The sequence below is a fragment of the Vidua macroura genome, chromosome 2 (genome assembly GCF_024509145.1).
Source record: "Vidua macroura isolate BioBank_ID:100142 chromosome 2, ASM2450914v1, whole genome shotgun sequence".
NCBI lineage: Eukaryota > Metazoa > Chordata > Aves > Passeriformes > Viduidae > Vidua > Vidua macroura.
This window is the reverse complement of record NC_071572.1, coordinates 15244644-15265197: the sequence shown is the minus strand read 5'-3', so window position 1 is coordinate 15265197 and position 20554 is coordinate 15244644. Positions and strand designations below refer to the sequence as shown.

General features: G+C 38.2%; 1 protein-coding gene across 4 annotated transcripts in view; it reads right to left on the bottom strand.

Moving 5' to 3' along the window:
* SH3KBP1 (SH3 domain containing kinase binding protein 1) overlaps positions 1-20554 on the bottom strand; it is a 212823-nt gene that overhangs the window by 144819 nt on the left and 47450 nt on the right. The window contains exon 1 of one of the 4 annotated variants that reach the window (XM_053971071.1): positions 13963-14007. The exons of the other annotated variants lie outside the window; for them this stretch is intronic. The gene's annotated coding sequence lies outside the window, so the exon portion shown is untranslated. Of the gene's footprint in view, positions 1-13962; positions 14008-20554 lie in introns of those variants that run through there. 4 annotated transcript variants of the gene reach the window in all.

The following is a 20554-nucleotide window of genomic DNA, read 5'->3' as shown; positions in this document are numbered from 1 at the left end:
TCAACCTAGTATTTATTCAGCCAGCATGAAACTTTAAACAAACCTTCCTGGCTATCAGACCCACACATACCCATTGGCTTGTATTACAAAAAAACCCCAAAACAGTATAGGACATATTATGGTCAAGTCCACATGAGAAAAAATGATGCATATCTGCTTAGCACACTCAGCAGGTTTCCTGTTCACAGATGAGTTACATGAGAAAGTACAATCTTTGTTTGGATAAGTCTCCTTCCAAGCAGAGACAGCTATTCTATGGTTTCTCCCAATGTACCATGTGGTACAAGAATGCTTGAGGCTCACTGTTATTGTAAATAAGATAGAGGTAAAAGAAAAGTACTGATTATGCAGTTCTGCTGAGGGGAAATGAAAGTTTAAAGATGAGAATTAAAGAAAGAAAGCAGACAGCAGGTGCATAGGAGTCATCAAAGATGATGAAATGGTAGTCTCACCATATATAAAGGTATATTGGAACTTCAGGACTGAATCCTCTGAACTTGTTTGCCTTGCTAAGCATCACTGAATGATGATGCAGATGATGCAGATTGATTCAGCAAGCAGGAACAAGATTTCAGCAGCTACAAACACCCAGAGAAATTGTCTTTAAATACTTTTCAATTAAAAAAATTAATACTTACTTTTCATTTTTACCTTTAAAAAACAATCAAGAGGGAAAAGTTGCATATGTCATGTGTAGAAGAAAGACCTATTTTTTGATCTAAGCATTAGCAATTCTTCTTACTCAACAATTTATCAAGAAAAGATCAATTCATTTTGAACATCTGATATACTCCTGGTCTGAGTGTTGTAGGCTGAGGGAAGACACCAAGTGTTATTTCTCTGTGTTGAAGAGGACTCACCTACATTCCAAGTAGACTTTACTGCAACTTTAATTATTAAACTGCTATGGCTCCAATTATAAATATCCAGATCTATGCCTTGAAATTCTAAATATTGACGTACACAGTTCTCAGGATGACAGGAAAAATGACAATATATGCTTTTGTTCCCCAATAGCAGCCTACCTTGAAAGTAGCTGCCTGCTCTAAAAGATAAATGTGTATGCACAATAAAAATCATAGAAAATTAAGCCAATCATTGTATAAATAATATAAATACAAATATCTTTTGAAAAGAACGGGGAAAAATCTCACTTAGCAGAAGGGAGTATCCTTCCATTTATGGCAAATACTGAACTCAAGAAGTTGCAGGCAAAGCAGAGTAATGTGCCAGGCACTTCATGAGAGTACTCTCTATCCACCCTCCCCTGAGCTATATTTTTTACTGGGAAGGCAAAAAACAACACTCCTTCTTCTAGATACTCCAAAATCTTCTAGAAATTACAGGATATTCTAGACATTAAGATTTAACTGCCTTTACTGCAAAATGCTTTAAGTTCAGATGGAGGGGTGCTTTACCTCTACAATAGTAATTTTGACAGCACAGAGCATAAACCACTTGCTTCCTTTGTTTTCATTGGGAGCTGTCCTTGACACATTTACTTCAGGTCAAGGAGTACATTTACACTCAGGTAGTTCTACTGATTCTAACAGGTCTCATCAGGAAATCAAGTTTTTACGCCCATTCCTCAGGGAAAACAAGACCCCATACCTATCAGCACTTCTTACACTGTGCATACACTGCTCCTCCCCTCTGTCAGCCACTCCATGGGGGAATATTGAAAAAACAAAAGTTATCTAGGAACACCCACACAGCAGTGGGTGAAACACCCAAAGCATAGGTGTGTTCTACTTTGTAAACAGTATAATTTTAATCCCAAATCAACTAAAAGACTCCATTAGGAAAGTCATTAACCACTCTAGACAATGGCTGTGGTGGGCATGTCCCAGAATTCATGGGAGTGGTGGCCTGGGAACAGATACCTCTGAAAAGGAAACAGAGCTGACCATACATTATACTACACTAAAAAGTATAAAAGACAAAGATATCACTTTCAATCCCAATATAAAACTGTGAGGAAACAAGGTCCATTGAGGATGTTCTGCTAGAGGAGGAGGAAGACAAATACAGAGCAAGCAAACAGCAAACATTAGATCCAAGGATCTGGCAAGCAGCTTGAAATCCACAACTGAAAGGAAACCCCACGCAGGGCTGGAGAGGTGCAACATAGCTGTTCTCACTACTACAGGCAGGAGGAAATGCAGAAAAGAGAGAGGTGAGCAGTGTCTGCACCAGTGCACCTGCCAGTGATGAGAGCTGTAGCAAGTGTCCATTTAGAGAAATGAACCTCATACATTCCTATAATAGTGTCTCCATTTAGCTCTCACTCATTTAAAGAGAACAAGCCAATCCTACATTTGGTCACTTTTCATCCATCTTCTATCCCTCTGTCAAGTAAGTGCCGCACAGTCAGTGACTACTGCACTGAATTTTACAGGTATTTACATTACAGTATACAGTATTTACAGTATTTACAGGTATTTTCAACACATATTTCATTATCTACCATCAATACTAACACAAAATTTAAGTTGGCACAGACTACAAGGCACGAGGAAAGAGTTTGTTTGCTTTGGACTTAATTTTTTCTGAAGTACCGTACAGGGTGTGACCAATGGCAAGAGTCACATGAGTCCACTGAGCAGCTGAAGTACTGGGAAAGAACCTTCACCTATAAAGGGGGGAGGCAAGTAACTAGTCTGGTCAAACATATTTGATAATCACTAGTTAATCTGCTAAAGCCAGATATTCTAGCAGCTACAAAAAGCTCCTAAACCAACAACTTAAACATGCTGAGTCCTGAAAAATAATGTTTATCTTTTCTACTTAATGTTTTTTTTAACAAAATCACTTGCTTCCTCATCTAAATAAGCTTTATCTCACATTCACTGTTGCCAAGCCCACACAAATAAACATTGAATAACTGGAAAAAAGTCATTTAAAAAGGCAAAAAGGAAGCTTGAATATAATAAGGACCATGCTGGCCAAGTACTGGTCAATTCCATATTTCCTGTATTTTAAATATTTATTAAATACACACACAGATCAAAATAAATGGTCTGGTCTCCATTTATTTATACAGCTACACAAATCTTTAAAAAGAACCAACCACACCTTAACATTAACACCATTGACAGTTTAATAGGAAGTAATTTATTTGTCATTTAGAAAACAAAGGTTGGAGACACAGGTAATCAAAACAAGTATTTCAGCTTCCTTTCTCCCTTTTTATCCCACAGTACAACATTTTGCTCTCCCAGCTTCTCCTTTACCTCATAACACTGCCTTCAGTATGACAGTTTCACAGATCAGGGATGAAAAATAAAGCAGTTTGGTTTTCAATAACATGAAATTCTCTCTCATACTTCCAAATTTTTTTATTCAAATCTATTCACAAGACTCATACATGCAGTTCTCAGGGAAATCCTATGTATTTACTTATTTGTCTTAGTTTATCTCTTAAGTTCTTCTTACTCAGAGTTTAAATTTCCAAAGTAATTTTCTATACAAAGATGCTGCTGAGGTCAGAAAATAAGACTCTTTCATTTAGTTGCTCAGGTTTCCTGGTCACGTCAAAATATTTACCCAAATTTCTGAAGTGCACAAGGAAAACTGGATCAGCATACTATTCCCTTTTCACAAAGTCACAACTCAGACCTTGTCTTTGGATATTTATTTTCAATCACTCAAAATCTGGGGCAGCTAGCCACAAACTACATTTTTCAACTAAGTATTGTAAAAACATTGCTAACCCTGAATTCAGTAAGAATCTTTGGCCAAATACTATTACCAGCAAAATTTACAGTATTTTTAAAACAACGGAAAAATTCTATTAAATAACAAGAATTATCATGACTACTTGCATTCTTAATTCACACACACACATCTCATACACAGTGAGGTTAACAGAAAAAAAAAAACAGAGAAAATCAGAATTAATCTCCACAGCTTATTTCTAAAAATAATTAACTTTTGAAGTACCCTCTGGAGGACACAGCTAAATTTTACTGCCACTCTCTTCTCAAATCATGTTTTTAAACAATATGAGATGTCCAAAAGAAAAGATGGCCTGAAGACTATTTTGAACCAAATTCTTTTCCACACTCTGCTATTCTACAGTGAATAGTATTTTAGGACATTATTTTGTGTAAATGAATACCAAACCTGTTCAGTGTCTTTAACAAAAATCTAAATTGCCATAGAATATGTAAAATCCTTTTGATAATGTATAATGCAAGAGTGTAGTCAATTGACACTCATTTATACTGTTTAATTTTGTAAGCTTTATTTCATAAATCTAATATTATCCAGTTAAGTGGATGCTTAATGCAATTATTTTAAAAAGAACACTCTGTTTTGATTCCATTCCCCAGTCACTGCTTAAAGAGGTGTCTGTTGGATACATTAGAAACATATCATCATCACCAGCAGAAATTCTGCCCAAATGGATTGCAAGAGAAAACTAGCATATCTAGCTGATTCACGACACTTATGGAAGGTGCCCAGATTTTTTCACATCTTCTTGAAAAAGCTATCCCATTTAAATGGTACTAAACATGGACGTATTTATTTAGATTTTAACATGTTTAACTCAATTTCATGCTTGTGTGATCCAGTCTGAAGCAGAAGTAGCAACACTGACATCATGAGCATCACCTGTAACTCTGCCCAGGCAGTGACAACAGCCAGTACCTGACTGAAGGAGTTGAGAAGCCTTCGGTTTGTAGGGCAGAGAGCAATCATTCAACAGGGTTTAACAGTACAAGAAGAACTGCTTGGTGGCTCTCATCCTGTCACTTTACACATGAAAAGCCAGCCTTATATATTTGTAAGGACTTTCATAGCAGAAAAGTGTATTAGACATGACTTTCTGTTCTTCAGAGGAAGAAAACTCAGAGTTGCACTATCCAGATGTCAGAGAAAGCAACAACACAAAACCCAAGTGCACCTGTTTCTGACCACACACAGATGTCTCTCTGCCTGTTGCAGTGATATCACCATTGTAATAATCTGAACTCATTATCTTTATTACCTTTTATGATGCATGTATTTCCTGCTTAAACACCGAATCTCAGGAGGGCAAGCACTAAAACCACCACTACAGACTGTCAAGAAAAAATAAGCCTCAAAAACTGAAATACAGTTTGAAGATGCAAGTTTTATTCACCATATAACTGTATCATGCTGATGATCATTTCTAAAGCAGCTTTTTATTACAAACAGCTGGAAATTAAAACTGAAAAATATTAGAACCAGCCCCAAAGCCTGTATACAATCAAACTTTATTTTCTGTCTATCACATTTGCTTGGGGACAGAGGAAAAGCCAACTGTAAAACTCTTAGTGCTAGATACTCTAAAGGGAGTGAAAACAGCTCTGCTAACAGAACAGCCATCAAAGCCTGTAAGGTTTTAGTTAAGATGTAAAAAAAAATCAAGGAATCCTCAAAATGGGGGTGGGATAGCACACAGGCATGAAGATAAATGAGGGGGAAAAGGAAACTTAGCAACATGTAGTGCAGGTAAAGAACCCTTCAGCATCAATGTATTCCTGCCTTCCCACATAGCACTCAGACTTCCACCCTCAGAAACTGCAGAGGGTACTCAGTAAGAACATAAAACCAATCCTGTTTGTTTTTAAAAGGAAGCACATATGCTGAATTAGAACCAAGACCTACTGAAAATGTCTGAGACTGGGAAGAAATACTCTAAACACCACAACATTTGTACAAAGTAGTATTCATCTTTTATCCAATGAAGTCCAGTCAGCTTTTTTCCTGGTGTGTTGAGGTACTGTTGTAAATTCATAGCTAGAGTAACCATGCAAGAAAGCTTCCAGAGAAGCTGGGGATTGGGACAGGCTGCAAAACAGCCTCTCTGAATTTCCTTAGACTACAGCAGAGTCCTGTAAACACCCTTTATTATAACAGTTCCTTTATAGCCTGTAAGTATGCATTAAATAATAGGAGGCTGAGCTGTTGAAAGGAGGAAAAAATACAAATTCTACTATTACAGATGTCTACAATAATATACTTACAGCTCCTGCTAACAAGTTTCACCCTATTTTATGTGGTACTTGAGAAGAAATAGAGTTTGTCACCAAAACTCAGTATTTCTATAACAACCGAGACTTAAAAGAAGAGGGAAAGTGGGGAACTCAAGAACTGAAAAATGAACTGGACACTTTGAACTGGGTATTAATAATCCAGCAGGTAGGGCATCAGCTCGAGTCAAAGATCTGGCTGTGGAAAGCAAAACTCTCTCCCTTGAAAATCAAATCAGTCCATGGATTAAGCTGCTAAATACAAAACATGTCCTAATAGAGCCAGAAGTCTGGCAAACCAGGCACTGGGTCTAGAATAGCAGGAACACATAAATCAGCAGGCACTGTTAGTCTAAAACCCAGTGTATTGTTTACAAAACTCAAAGGGGAAGGGAGGGATTTGCAGATTACTTTTTCCCTAATATAGATGGGTAAATTTAAAAAAAACTATATAAGAGACAAATTGCTTAGTAAGGACAAACTATAAACTGTTCCACATCTACATCTGCTAAGTTACTTTCCTGAGATCCCTGTTCATCAGAGACAGCACTTACAGCACTGCATGACAGCAGCAAGTTAAAGTTAGCACCTATATTTTCTTGTAAAAAAAGGTTAGCATCTGCAACTTTGTACATATGGATTAGTAATGGTAAATACATGAAAGCTTAACTCCATTACAGCACAGTACTGCAATGAGCAGGAGTGGCATATTCACAGTGTTTCTCTCCTAGGGTTAGACATGGAATAATCTCAATCTGATTTGTAGATCATTTCTGTAAGAGATTACTTGAGAAAACAAACTTGAGAAAAAAAAAGGTACAGGTAGTTAAGAAGTATAGTGAACTGCATAGATTACTTCCTAGTAGACCAAGTACCAAGTCACCTATTCAGTAAACTTTTACCTGTTTTTACTTTTATGTGCACATTTCTTCTTCCAGCATATATTGCACACCTAGTCACAATTGGTTACCTTCCCTTGAAAAAGGTATGATGTTACCCTGTCCTTCTCCTGCAGTGTATGGAGTGTAACCACTGCTATAGTTTTGGTTTGCCCTTCAGTTTTTCAAGGTAAAAAACTAAATGCAACTCAGCCACCTCCTCTCTCACATTTAAATTATAAGTGACAACTTAGTTGGAAGACCTAATTTAAGAAAGAAAACAGGCAATTTGAATAAGGCAGAGGAGGTTGGCCTTTCTTTTCTCAAAAATTCACAGTGATTTTTCCTGAGTGAAAGAGATCAAGTTAGGAGTCACCAACATTACATTACAAGCCAATTTTCATACAAATAAATGGAAGAAATGCATTTATCAACTCAAAAAATGCAATTACAGGCTATAATCAAGAGCAAGATGGGCACTGGAAGTAGATACTCAAAGTATTTCTATATTCAAAGCATCAAGCCCAGAGCTGGCAGGTTATATGCAGCATCATACAGAAAACAAAAATGGTTTAATGGCAGTTTTATTCTCCCATTTTGAGAAGTAACAAGAAACACAATATTGAAGGGTTAATTCAGAAGAGCCTGCCCTTCTCAGCTGTCGATTACTGCTAAGGGCTGGGAAAAGGGCACTGGACAAGACACACCAGGACTACAGCATCTCCTTCATTTCAAAGTGTAACCCCTGTCTACATGCAGGGAGGATGTACTTCCACCAACATGCACTGATTTGAGGCAAGCAGCCTGTGCTTTCTTTGGTTACATGCAGAAGACCCAAGTCTTGCAGTCCTATTACATTATTTCCCTAATGCAACCCTTATACAAAAATGTAGTGATTATCTGAGTATTTTCAGTTCTTTTGCCACAGCCTTTTAAAAGCTGGGTCAACCCTCTGCTTTGCTAAGTGAGCTTGAAAGAGGTGAGAACTAAAATCACCATGTTATATGGAAGAGATACAATACCTTCCTTTACACATAGAAAGGAACTTCAATTGGCACAAGAAAGGAAAACAAACATGTATTTTTAATCAAAAGTTTTGAATTTAGATTTAAATAGCTGATATGTTTTCCAGCTGCTTAAGCAACACAACAGATGACATGCAAGCCATAAACCAGGACATACATTTTTAAGCTTCCTTTCAAAATCTGCCGACTAATTTCTTATTCCATCATGCCAAAGCTCTTAAAGCATACATATAGAAGTCAATGGGAGAGCCCTGCCCTTCTCTCTTCCACAAGGTACTAATTGGTATGTTCCTCTATGCCCAAACAGAGCCATATGTCTAAAGTAGGAATCTCTGTACTTTATTGGCTGCAATATGGAGGAAGCAATACTCCAAAAGCCCTTCTGCTGGTCTTCAAGGTATCCATAAGACCCAGCTATTAATGCAAAAAGCTTGCATGAGTAGGCTAGGCTTTGTCCACTCAGGCATTTCTGGAAGGTTTTTTAAAAGTCTTTATTACTAAGTATGGAGGTTTAGATTCCACATAGCAAAAAAATTCTAAATCCACTCGGAAATGCACCCTAAGCTTTCCTATTGCACTAGGAGTGGAGTTGCAGAGACAATCAAACTGCTAACACAGACCCAGGAACCCAAACCTACAGCTTAAAAAATGTGCTGAATTGGTGAAAGGCTGCCAGACACCCGGGATCATTGTGAGCTGCCACGGTTACTAACTGGGGTTTATCTCTGCAGGCTCTAAACACCACCATTTACAGAACCAGCTATATAGTTAATTAGTTACAGAGAAAGGAAAAACTTGTGTGGCAGAAGAGGAATGTCATATGGACAGTCATTTGCAGCTTAACCATATGGACTTTCCATAACCCTTTCAAAACAAGCATAGAAGATATCAAAGTCATGGCCCATCCTTTCAGTTCTTAAGATCTATTTCAGGATATTATCTCCAGTTTTTCCATCCCCAGACCCCCAATTACTCTACTTCAAATAATTTCTGAGGCACAACAAGAGACATCTCACTGCCTTTACTTCACACTCCTGCCAGCACATCTGACAAATGCTTTAATAAAATTGAAAAGGAGGGGAGAGGGGGAGCTAAAACTAAAAATGGTTGAAGGTGGAGTTAAACAAAGTGAAGTAAGATCATCATATTATCAAGAAAGGCTCATGTAAAAATAACACAAGAAGAAATATCAAATATTTTAAAAGGTCAACCAACAGAAAATGCATTTCATCACTTATGTTCTTCACTATTAACTCATCACAGCTTTGACAAATCCTGCTCAGCTACATCACTTCTGAGACCTTTGCAGTTAACATTAGGCTGCCTCAGGACGGCCTCCTCCTCCTCCTCCTTTTAAATTATTTTCAGAAATACCATACAGTATGCCTAATAGGTGAATCACAGATTCTTTCTACATGCTCTCAAAGACAGGCAAATTAATTTTCTTCAGAGTAATCAATCTTAGTTAAGTAAATGGACAACTCCAAGTGTAATTTTCACATTTTTGGTAAAAATTATGAAAATAGATTTCTTAAGACTGGGTAAGATATCCATAAGTACGTTTCAAATGAGGAATAGAGCAACCTCTTCTTCAAAATAAAAAAAAAATAAAGAAAAAATAAAGTCCTTTTTTTTCTTTTTTTTTAAGTGATACGAATGTGGTGCTTTGTGCCTAGACTACAAAATAAATAAGGAGAAATGATGCAGCTTAAGTAGTTTATCTCTTCCCTACTATATGTTCTGCACTATCACTGCTCCCATACAACCACAGCCACAAATTCTTCACTCAAAGCCTAGCAGGACAAAACCACACACACACACACACTAGCACAGCTGACTGCTCCAAGAGCCTCACCCATCGATCGGGGGGCGGCACAGCTCCCCGCTGCCGCCGCTCCGGGCGCACACCGGGATCTCTGCAGAGGCTCCGCGCCGGGGCTGCCACCTGGGCAAACGGCGGCAGGAACGGGAATGTGAGCGCAGGGCAGAAATGATGTTGTGAAACACTGATTCCACAGAGATACCAGCCTCCCTAACAAACTGTGAGCCTGCTAACAAACTGGTTTCTGGCCCAACAAACTCCTGCCTTTTGCACAGACAGCCCCTTCCAAATTCCAGTGAGAGTAGAAGCAAAGTTTTAGTAAAGGTGAGTAGCGTGTGTGTTGTGTTCACATTAGCTGCTTCTTTCTTCATGTTAGCTTTGCCTTTGTGATATGAATCTGAACATATTAGAAAAGGATAATAAATAACTAAAAATAACAGAAAAAACCACCTCACCTGTCCTTCCAGCAGCACCAGAGAGTCCATAGAATGAGGAACAAGGGTACATTGTAATTTTTTCAGTTACATGTACATAACACAACTTGATATTGCTATTTTGCAACTTACAAAAGTTACAGATTGTTTTATTTTTAAATACACTGTAAATGTCCCTCTACCTAGTAGTATACAGTAGGATTACCCTGCTAGGTCATAGCATCAGTCTATACCACTCTAAGATGTAGTGCTGACACAGTTATCTTGGGTTTCTTTGTTTTTTTTCCAATTGAAGTGGCAAGCTAAGACATCATATGGATAAAAAGGATTTTTCCTAAGTCTGCCTCCTTACTAAGATGCTTCAACAGATCGCACCTCAGCTGAGCTATGGCAAGAGTGACTCCTCTCCCTCCCAGACCCAGATTCTCCATTCCCTATGCTGAGCAATCTGTGGAGGAGTTTACATACCCTGTATTAAATGGTAAAATATGGTGACACAGGCCATTGAAGAAGGACTAAAGAAACATGGGGGATTTAGACCTCTTTTGTCTCAGAACCAGACTGGGGGGGAGGGGAACTGCAGGAGATGACAAACATTCCCAGGCTCCTGAGAGAAATTTTAAGAACATGGAAACAACAATAATGTGTATTTTCATGACCAGTAAGAGAGCAACCAGATTGTGAAACAGCCCTGAAGCACTTTGTTATAGTGATTCAGACTTATTCACCAGCTCAAGGGAAAAACAAGCATCCTATCACCACCAGCAAAGACCAATCACTTCCCAGCTCCTCACCCCAAACAGTTTGCACCATTTTGTTCTAATAACATGCAGAGGTTTTCAGAGGGAGCCAATTCCAAGTCCAACTGAAGGATCCAGCAGTGACAATTCTGGTTGAATGAACACACCCCTCAGGACCTTGCTATTGCCAGGTCAGACAGCATGTCAGCTAGAGAGGAAAAGGATATTAAAAATAAAAATATCCCAATCATTTCCCAAGAGGAAGCCCTCATAATAAAAAGGCTTAGAGTGATCCCTAAGTACCCTTTCCACAGCACTTGTTGTGATGTGCTCAGTAGATGAATCCTTATATTAGACTCCACACTTGTGAGAAATAAAAAAAGATTCACAATACTGTCAAAAGTGGAAAGAAATATTTCAAATGTGCAACCAAGTATGTTTACTTTTTATTACCTTTAACAATCTTTAACACAAACAATTTTGGTTTTATTTGAAATTAAAACTATTTTGATTCATAATAGAGAACAGCTACCAGAGCATACAAAAATTCCTGATTTTAGTTTTCAGTGCTTTTTCTACTATGCATAACATCTTTAAACTGTCTGCACCAAGGAATAAATTCAAGCAGGATATTTGAAATGCACTTACTTCCCTCATGAGTTGTGTACTTCTAAATCTATTTAGTGAGCTCTGGAGCAGTAGAGATTTTGTAAGGGTGGCTCGGTACTATCCCTGCCAAGCAATGAGCAGATATTAGATATTTCAGTCAATACTGTATCTATTTGTTGCCTCAGGAGATTTTTTTTTCTTGTGACAAATAAGGAAATACACTCTGCTCTTTTGTGATTCTTTTTTCTTCCAGGAAAAAAAAAATGTACCCAGCACTAACAACATTTGGATTTCAATCTGGAGCCCTCGTATTCAAGAGCTAACATTTTAATACATACATGATGCTGCACAAACTGGGGATAAAAATCTACATTATGAACAGGACAAGCAGTATAATATTTTCAGGAAATAAAATTTTAATTCACATCAGCCAACTGTACAAATATAAGATGAATCAAATGTAGGGCAAATAATTATTAATCAAATACATGGTACTCTTTGACACATGGATACAAATCATACATAGAGGTAAGTATGCCTCTCACTAATAATAAGTTTTATACTAGATAAATAAAATTTTCAGCTAAAAACTTCAATTTATCTTTAATTGTTCATCAATATTTATTCCAAGCATCTTGGATGAAAACAAGGCTATAATATTTGGCTGAGGTAGCAGTTAAAATTTTATGGCTTTTTAATAGCTCAAATTAAAAATAGGGAAATGTTTATTTTGTACAAAAAAAACATACTTTCTTTGGTTCTGATTTACTTAAAGTTATGCTTTAAGTTACAAGTTCAACAACAAAACTGACCTACTTTTGTCCTCTTGAAAATGTAACTTACACTATACAAATTTCACAGGAACCCTGTAGTACTCTCCGTTATTGCAAATAATTTCCTATTATAAAACTGTATTTTTCTAGGTATTATCTTGACAATTCTTTTTAAAAACTATATTACAAAATATTTGCTATTTTAAAAAAGAAATGTCAGGATCTCATTCTTTTATTTCTAACAAGAACCTGCTTCTGAGGGTAGGGGTAGGAAGCTTAGGACAATGTAGCTTTAACTATCCTAAAATCCTAAACTTTTGAAAAGCACAAGTTTTAACATGTCATACCTTTAAATATTACCATGGGTAATATTTATACAAGGAATATGTATCCACATAAAAAAAATCTCTCAAATATGGTAAAATATAATTATTTCAAAATTTAAAAAAAACCCCAACTGACAGATTTAGCAATAGTTGTTAGGATCTCCATGGATTTCATTGTCACTCACTACTGCCACACATGCTGGGATGCTCGAGTGTACTCACTGAAGGCTGTGAACAGGAGGGCAGAAATCCCCTCTCACGACAGCCCCAGGTGCAGAAATTGGCTCCAAGCCCAAGCACAGGCTCCCAACACCCCCTGGCAGTGCCACAGCCAGAGAAAATCACCAAAGATCATCCTGGAGGAGCAAAAGTACTGGGGAAGGAAGAGCATTTATATTGAAATAAGGACCAGGATCAAAATCTTGTTGGGGAAGCAAACAAGGGTGAAGCAGAGCTAATTCAATGGGATAACCTGAGATGAAAAATAGGGAGAGAGAAAGGAAACACAGAGCCAGGGGAAAGAGGAGGAGGCCTGGCATGGCTGGAAAATATATTACAAGCTTAAGAAATCCCAGAGGTGGCAGCAAGGGACGAGCAGTCATACCTGACAAGGAAGGGAACATATGGGAAGGGCAGCAGCTCAAGAGTAGAAAGAGCCAGGAGGAAGTGGGGGAGAGCATCTGAAACCAGATAAGGAGTCTGAATGAGAAAACTGAACAGACTGAAGTAAGGCAGGAGCCTTGTAAAAAATTGTCTACTTCCATGTAAGTAAGTTGGTACCAAGGCTTTCCTGAAGTGCTGCACACAGCTCTGCAGTAAAGGACTAACCATACTTACAGGCAAAGCAAATTGTTCCTTTCCAAATCAGTGGAAAGGACACTTGAAAGGGGAAATCAAAAGAGCTTGGCCTGTTTGATACATTGAAAATATGTGTTATTTTCTAAAAATACATCAGAGGGGAAGGAATAGTAAAATAACAGGAAGAGGAGAAACTTTTTAATCAGAAATACAAGTCATGAGAATAAATGAGCTAAGATCTCCCAGGAATAATTTTATGCTAAACAACTGAGGAAGTTATTTGTAGCTGGGTTTTCTGGTGGTTGTTTTTTGCTTGGTTGGGGTTTGGTTTTTTAAATCATAAGATAGGTATCTTCAATAACATCTAAAAAGAAGAAAAATAATGTGGTTTTTTTTAGATGCACAAAGCCCTCAAAGCCATGTCAAGCTAACAAGCCAAAACCCTCCCTCTAAAAAAAAAATCCCTCCACCAAGACCTTTCAATCTTTCAGAGTGGAACTTGCTGTGCTGATGAAATGAGCTCTCAGAGCTGTGCAAGAGCAGGAGAATACTCACCCGGAGGCTCTGCCCAAGAGGGTTCTAAGCTGGGGCTGCCTTTTTTCTCCCCTCCCAAACAGCACCAGAGCTTCTAACGTGCTCCACTCAAAAATCACACGTGGTTCTGTTCTCTGCCAGCTTTACTTTTAGCCTCTTAATTTCCAATGGCTACAGCCAAAAGCAGGGAGCTAGCAAAACATGGTTTACTGAGGCCAGCACACAAAGGCAGCTTTTTGTTTTGTTTTGTTTTGAAGCTCTGTACTCTGACTTTGAAATGTCTGTAATGCTTTTCTGACCTCTGTGTACAACTCCTCCACAGCTGAAGGAAAGCAGCATGAAAGGAATTACTTTTGCAATATAGAAATGTATTCTAATGAAAGACTTGTAAACTGTAACAACAGCAGTTCTGGGTCTATTCTGGGATACAGTGTAAGTCAAATGTAACACACATGCACATCATCTACCTTGACAAAAGGCTTTGTTCTGTTTTTAACTGCTATTTAATCAGCATCCCACTCACATTTAGAGTAGATCTACTCATACTTAAGGGTGAAGCCCTGTTTCCATTAGATTAAATAGGAATTATAGTATTGAGTGGAGACCGGAATTTTACTCCAGACAAAACATTTACCCTGGAACTACAGAATGCAGTAGTTAAATTGTTTAATCTTTCCATTCAGGAGAAAAAATGGTACAATATACCACAACTGAAAACATTTCATTTTTACTTAACCAAAGTGATTCTAAAACAACTAGACTTCCCTTAAGCAAAATTATCTAGAAATTAACTACAAAAAATTAATCTCGTTGTTGCTATGAGGAAAAAGACACACTGGCCCCACAACAGAGAACTCAAAAAAACAACTGGTTAATTGTATGTTTCATTCAGTAGTTCCTGGGCACACTTTAGTGGAAAAAGGCACAAAGCCATTCCACTGTTAAGTCTGGCATTTTGTAGGTAGGATAGCAATGAATACTTTAGTTTGCATACTAAAAAAGGTTACTTTCAAAAGGTCTTTTTTATAGGACCTCTAATAAATATTTAAATGTGAGTAAAATCTCCAGCTAATCCATCTCCCAACACAAGCAGACTCCAGGCCAACCACATATCTATAATCCTTTTTGCCCTAGCTCTTGACACCCAGGATATTTTTTGTTATTTATGTGTAAAACAAAAACAAAAACCTTCCTGTTAAAGTCACATTGTTTACAGATGTCCTGCAAACACAAAGAAAGGGCTTCAGCTCTATCATACCCACACCTCAGAGGTTTTGTTCAAAACTGATTATTCCTTTCTTTCTCCTGCTAAGAGAATTCTGAAAGCATTCTGGACCCTCTTTTAACCAGTTGTTTTGCCCACCTGCACATACAGGCACAGTGACAGAGGCTACCCCAAACTCATACCTTTGCCATAGGTCAATATTAACTTTCCCATATCTTGAAACCCTTCCCATACATCACACTCCCCATTCTTCCACAAAGGCTGACAGTGGAACAATGCAGGAGGCCAAGAGCACACAGAAAGACACCCTCTCTCACAGGACAGCTTCCACCCCTGGCATCAGCACTCTGAAACCAGGTCAGCACCAGCAATGGAAGTGCCTGAGTAAGAATATTCTATCACAGTGAAAGGACTGCTTAGAGTCCTCCAAACATTCCAAATGAGACAAAATCCTTTAAAAGGCACCAAAAGATCCTATGCCCCAGCAAGAATTCTTTGGCATTACTGTCTGTTTCTCTATCCTCACTTTCTGAAAGCCATTCCTATGCTAAGAGACATGGCTGACAAAAATCATCCTTGGTTGTTGGCTTCCTCCACACCTTTTTTTGTTTTAGATCATTATTTCCCAGCTGTTGCAGCATACCATAGCCCAGGTTCTAGTATAGTTTCTTGTCTTCAAAAATGTGAAACACTACCCCCCCAAAAAAATTTTTCAAAAATCACCAAAACCCCCCCCCAAAAAAAAACCAAACCAAAAAGCCAACCCAGATGGAATTTAGATGATCAAATGTTACAAAATGCCCAGTAAATGCTGAGAAATAATGCACTCAAACTTATTATCAAGACATGCTTCCCCATATCAATAAAATTGCTTTGATTTTTTTACATTATGACTAGAAAAAATAGAAAACATGCCTTTCTAAAACGTACAGTTTAAAACACAGCTGAAAGCTTCAAATCTAATTGTAGATTTATCCTTGTCTGCATTACCTCCTAACTGCTGCGCTGCTTTTTAAGAAACTATGAAAATATGTACCATGTAGGTAAATTAATAACAGAAAATTAAAAATCACAGTATATTACATTCAGATCCTGTGAGAATCAGAGTTTTCTCTCTTGTGCAGGTATTTGCTATAACACAAAGCAGTATTCAACCATTCCATCTGTTCTGTGATAAACATAAGGTTGCATTTTCATGTTCTCACTGTGGGTTTGATTCAAACTGCTCTGTGTTCAGAGCTGATGGCAGCTCACTGAGCACGAGCTCTCTGCAGGTAACCACTCCGAGCTGGCTATAGGCTGTTGCTCAATGGAGTGGTTTCTCTAGAGCAGAAGAGAGGGAGAGGGAGGAGGAAGTGAGAAAGGGAAGAAGCAAAGACAAAGACCTCTCACGGGTGGTAAATGTAAAGATAACGCTCTCAGAAAGTTTCTTCAAACTTCTGAAGCAATCTGAAGAAACTTTAGTGTATCCAGAAGAGCCGAGCTGAGGGGCCAAGTAACCATGGCAGGCAGTGCTCAGCAGCATCCCACCAGGGCCACCATAAAGCAAAGCCCAGCAGGCCCGGGTCATAACTTCAAGTAAGGCAACAGGAGGACAAGAACACTCCAGGCACACTTACCACTTACTCTCTGCCTACCACCACTGTTGCAGCACTGTATCTTTGAGAACACTGCCCTGGACACATAGATGCAGGCAGGCAGCACCTACAGCTGGCAGGATCCAAGCCATGTCCATTTAAATACTGAAATCCAGGTTAGATTTCCTGTGCCAACACATAGACAGCTTCCTGGAACCCCTGAGACCTTCAAATCACCCCACTGCAACTAGTTCCCTATCCTATCCATCTTAAATGCATATTATTTCCCTAATGCCAGGGAGAAAAGGTACTGCTCTCGCAGGAACCTCGTTCATTAGCTGTAAATTATAGTGATTACAAAAGGCTAGTCAAGGAGTCTCATTCATACCAACCACACAGCATGGATGATCATTTTACAGAGATGCTTGTACAGCTTAAGCTGTTGTGTTCATTTCAGTATGTGAAGTGGTTAGTGTACAGCAAAAGTAAAACCAGGCAAAGGCGTTTCTTACAGGAAATTTCACCCCAAAGATCAGCTGTCACAAGTATGGTTCTATAACAGTTAGAGATGTCATATTCTTTCAGGATTTCTTGAGATATCTACAGATTACTCTTCTCTATCCTCTTGCTTCCACCATGGCAGACTTTAGACAGAACTGGCATTAAAAGCCAGCCAACAGGCAAGACTATGATTTCTACTTTTATCTTCCATGTTTTTATCATTTGTTTGAATCTTTAGTATCTCTTTATCCACCTTCTTGTTGAAAGATTTGTAGTTTGTTGGATTTGCATTTAGAGAAAAACAGTGAATAATACAAAGAAATCTCTTGGCTTCCTTCACACCAAGGGATGAGGTCATAGGGCTGTTGACAATTATTTTAAAACAATCAGCCTTTCATTCAGTGATGTGATTGTGCACATTCACACAGCTTGATGAAATACAGGCTTGCTCCTATCTAGAGCCTCAGGATTGCAGCCATGATATCAAGTAGTAGTTTTCCAGGACTGAAAACATTTTCTAACAATTTCACAGATCAAAAAGACACTATCTTCCTTAGTACTTAATCCCCAAACTTGAACCATTATTTCCCAGCCCTAAAAATGTGGCTTTTATGCTCTAAAAATGTGGCTTTTAACAGATGATTCATTAAAAATATAATTTTTTCTAAATTATTTTCATTGATGGTAAACTTCAGAACTCTCATTTCTACAAGACTGCCTCTCCAGGTGCCTTTCCATTGCCCCCCTTTAGTCTCAGGAGCTCAGCCATCAGCTACAGTGACTTTCTGTGGCATGGCAGAGGGAGGGAGAGAGGAGGATGATTCATTTGTGTCTCCAACCAGATCTCTGAAGAGGAGCTTGAGCTTGAACATGAGCAAGAGAACAGTCATTTTAAAAACAAGAAACATTCAACTCTGACTCTTTCAGCTGCTACTTGGTAGTCAAAAAAAAAAAAAAAAAGAAGTGGCAAACAAAAGTAACTGTCTGAGCTCCCCGAACAGAGATTAAAGCAGCCGTGTTGGGGTAGAAGTTGTGCCAAAATTGTTTGAGGTGTCCAAGATCCTGAAAGGACTATATCTACACAAGGAGTTAATAACACATCTTACACCTAGATTTTGGCATGGTCTCTGACACACCTGTCAAAGGAAGGTTTAGGACTGAAGGTTTAGACTGTTGGGGTTGCATATGTTTGCCATTTCTGTGCAACCCCAACAGTCCAAAGGAAGGAAGAGGCAAACAGTTGACCTCCAGGGTTTGTGACGTTTCTCAATTAGTAAGGGCAATTTCAAAAACAGTAGAAGTAGCACAAAATCTCCAAAACAGTGCATTTCAAGATGTTTTCTTCACAGCCAGTTTTAAGGAGGAAACAAGGAAAAGTAAATCCATAATACTGCATGCTAATTGCTAGTAATTTTTCATGTTCTACCAAATCAGAAGGGAGAGGATACTCTACTTCACTGATCCCTTCTAATTAGTGCATTATGATCCACAGGCTTCTCCATCAGTATCTCGTCTTCCTTTGTCTCAGCGATAAGAAACTTCATACCTGGTTTCTTATGTGTTAAAGTTGTCATCAAAGACATAACCTGAAACTACAGCTTCCAGTTTTAGGACAGTGCCATAGTGCACAAGCACACAAATTTTCTTTATAATTCAGTTTGAATTTTTGGACTGGAAATGTAACCTTTTCAAAAGTCTGAATGCCAGCAACTGCTCCCCAGGCCTGACAAAGCAGTGCCCACTAGAGAATCCGTTCCTCCAGTACCATTGGTGGCCAGATTCCTCAGAGTGCAGGTGCAAAAAAGATCCTGTGGCTCCACACAAGAAGGAGCCCTGGAAAGTGCTGACACAGGCTCCCAGACACAGCCCAGTGCCCAGCACCTCCCACAGTGATCAGGAACAGGACCACGAGTGAGGCTGCTAAGCCTGGGTTTGGAACAAATTTCCAGGCACCCTCTGGAGCCCGGAACACGTTCAGACTCAAAAAAGTGCAAGGGTAACTTGCTGCCATTTTGCAAAGGGGATAAACTTCATAAAAACAAACACTTTTTTAATAACTACAAAACTTCAGGTTCACTGTTAAAAACAACAGAAAACCACATTCCTGCTTTGTACCCATGCTGCGTTATGCTAATACAGACAGATACTTCCTCTGAAAAAAAAACCAACTGCTCTGGCACCTGAGAAGGATTTTGTTCAAGAAATATAATAAATCCCTAGTGTCACTGCAAAGATTAGAAAGCCCATTCCAGAAAGTGTAAAAATAAAAAAAAATTAAGATAATGATACACTGTTATATGTTTAAAAATTCTAACAACATTTCAAGAATTAATGAAAAAAGTTTTCCTAACACTTTCACTCATTTCTTTTAACATTGGTAAGAAAAATCCATGCAACATAAGACAATATAAATCCATTGAGACAAACATTCCCTGAGGTATGTACTGCATAATAGCTGTAGTGGAAGCTATGCCAGTAACTAATTAAACTTATGCCTCAGGCTTTAGTGATGTCAATCCATCTATTCCAAATTTATTCTGTTTTTAAAGAGCAAGTAGATAATTTTCTCCATAAATTCTATAATTCCTTAAAAATTAAAAATTCATTACTTAAGATCTTTTAAAGTAGAAATACACTGTGGAAAAAATGTGTTTGATATGATAGGCTATCATATTTTAATAAACATGGTAAAATGCCCTTGTGAATCAGGTGGTCAGCTCATCCAGGAATGTGGAAACTCCTTTCTTCCTGACAAAAAATGAATGGCTACAGAAAGGAGCTTTGCTCTTGGCAAAGGTAGCCTCCTACAGAAAACCAGGTGCGCATCCAAGATGCTAATTTTCACACTATATGATGACTCTTACCTCAAGAGTCATCATATAGTTTTCTTTACATTGAGGCATTTTTGGGCTGTAAAAGGTTGGGTTATTTATGACAGTAAACTACAACAATAGTCACTCTTCCAATTTCAGCAGAATGGCTATAAAACTATGTAGCAATAGCTCCTGCAATAAACTTTTGCAGCCTTTAGCTCACCCTTGTTGCTTCTGTCAGCATCTTCTCATGAAAAGAGGACAGTTATGTCAGTTCTTCCTGTGGTTTGTGGTGGCAAAATTATGACAATACCTCTTCTTTTTAATTGCATCAGAATTCAGATTCAGTGTCTTCATAGCTATTGGTAAATTCCAATTTATGCAATTCTGCTTTAAAGGGCAAAATAACTTCCATATTAAGCAGAAGTTCTAGTTCATCCTCAAGCTTCACAAAGCTAACAGAGCCCTCTGATCACACTTCTTGCATAATCATTTTA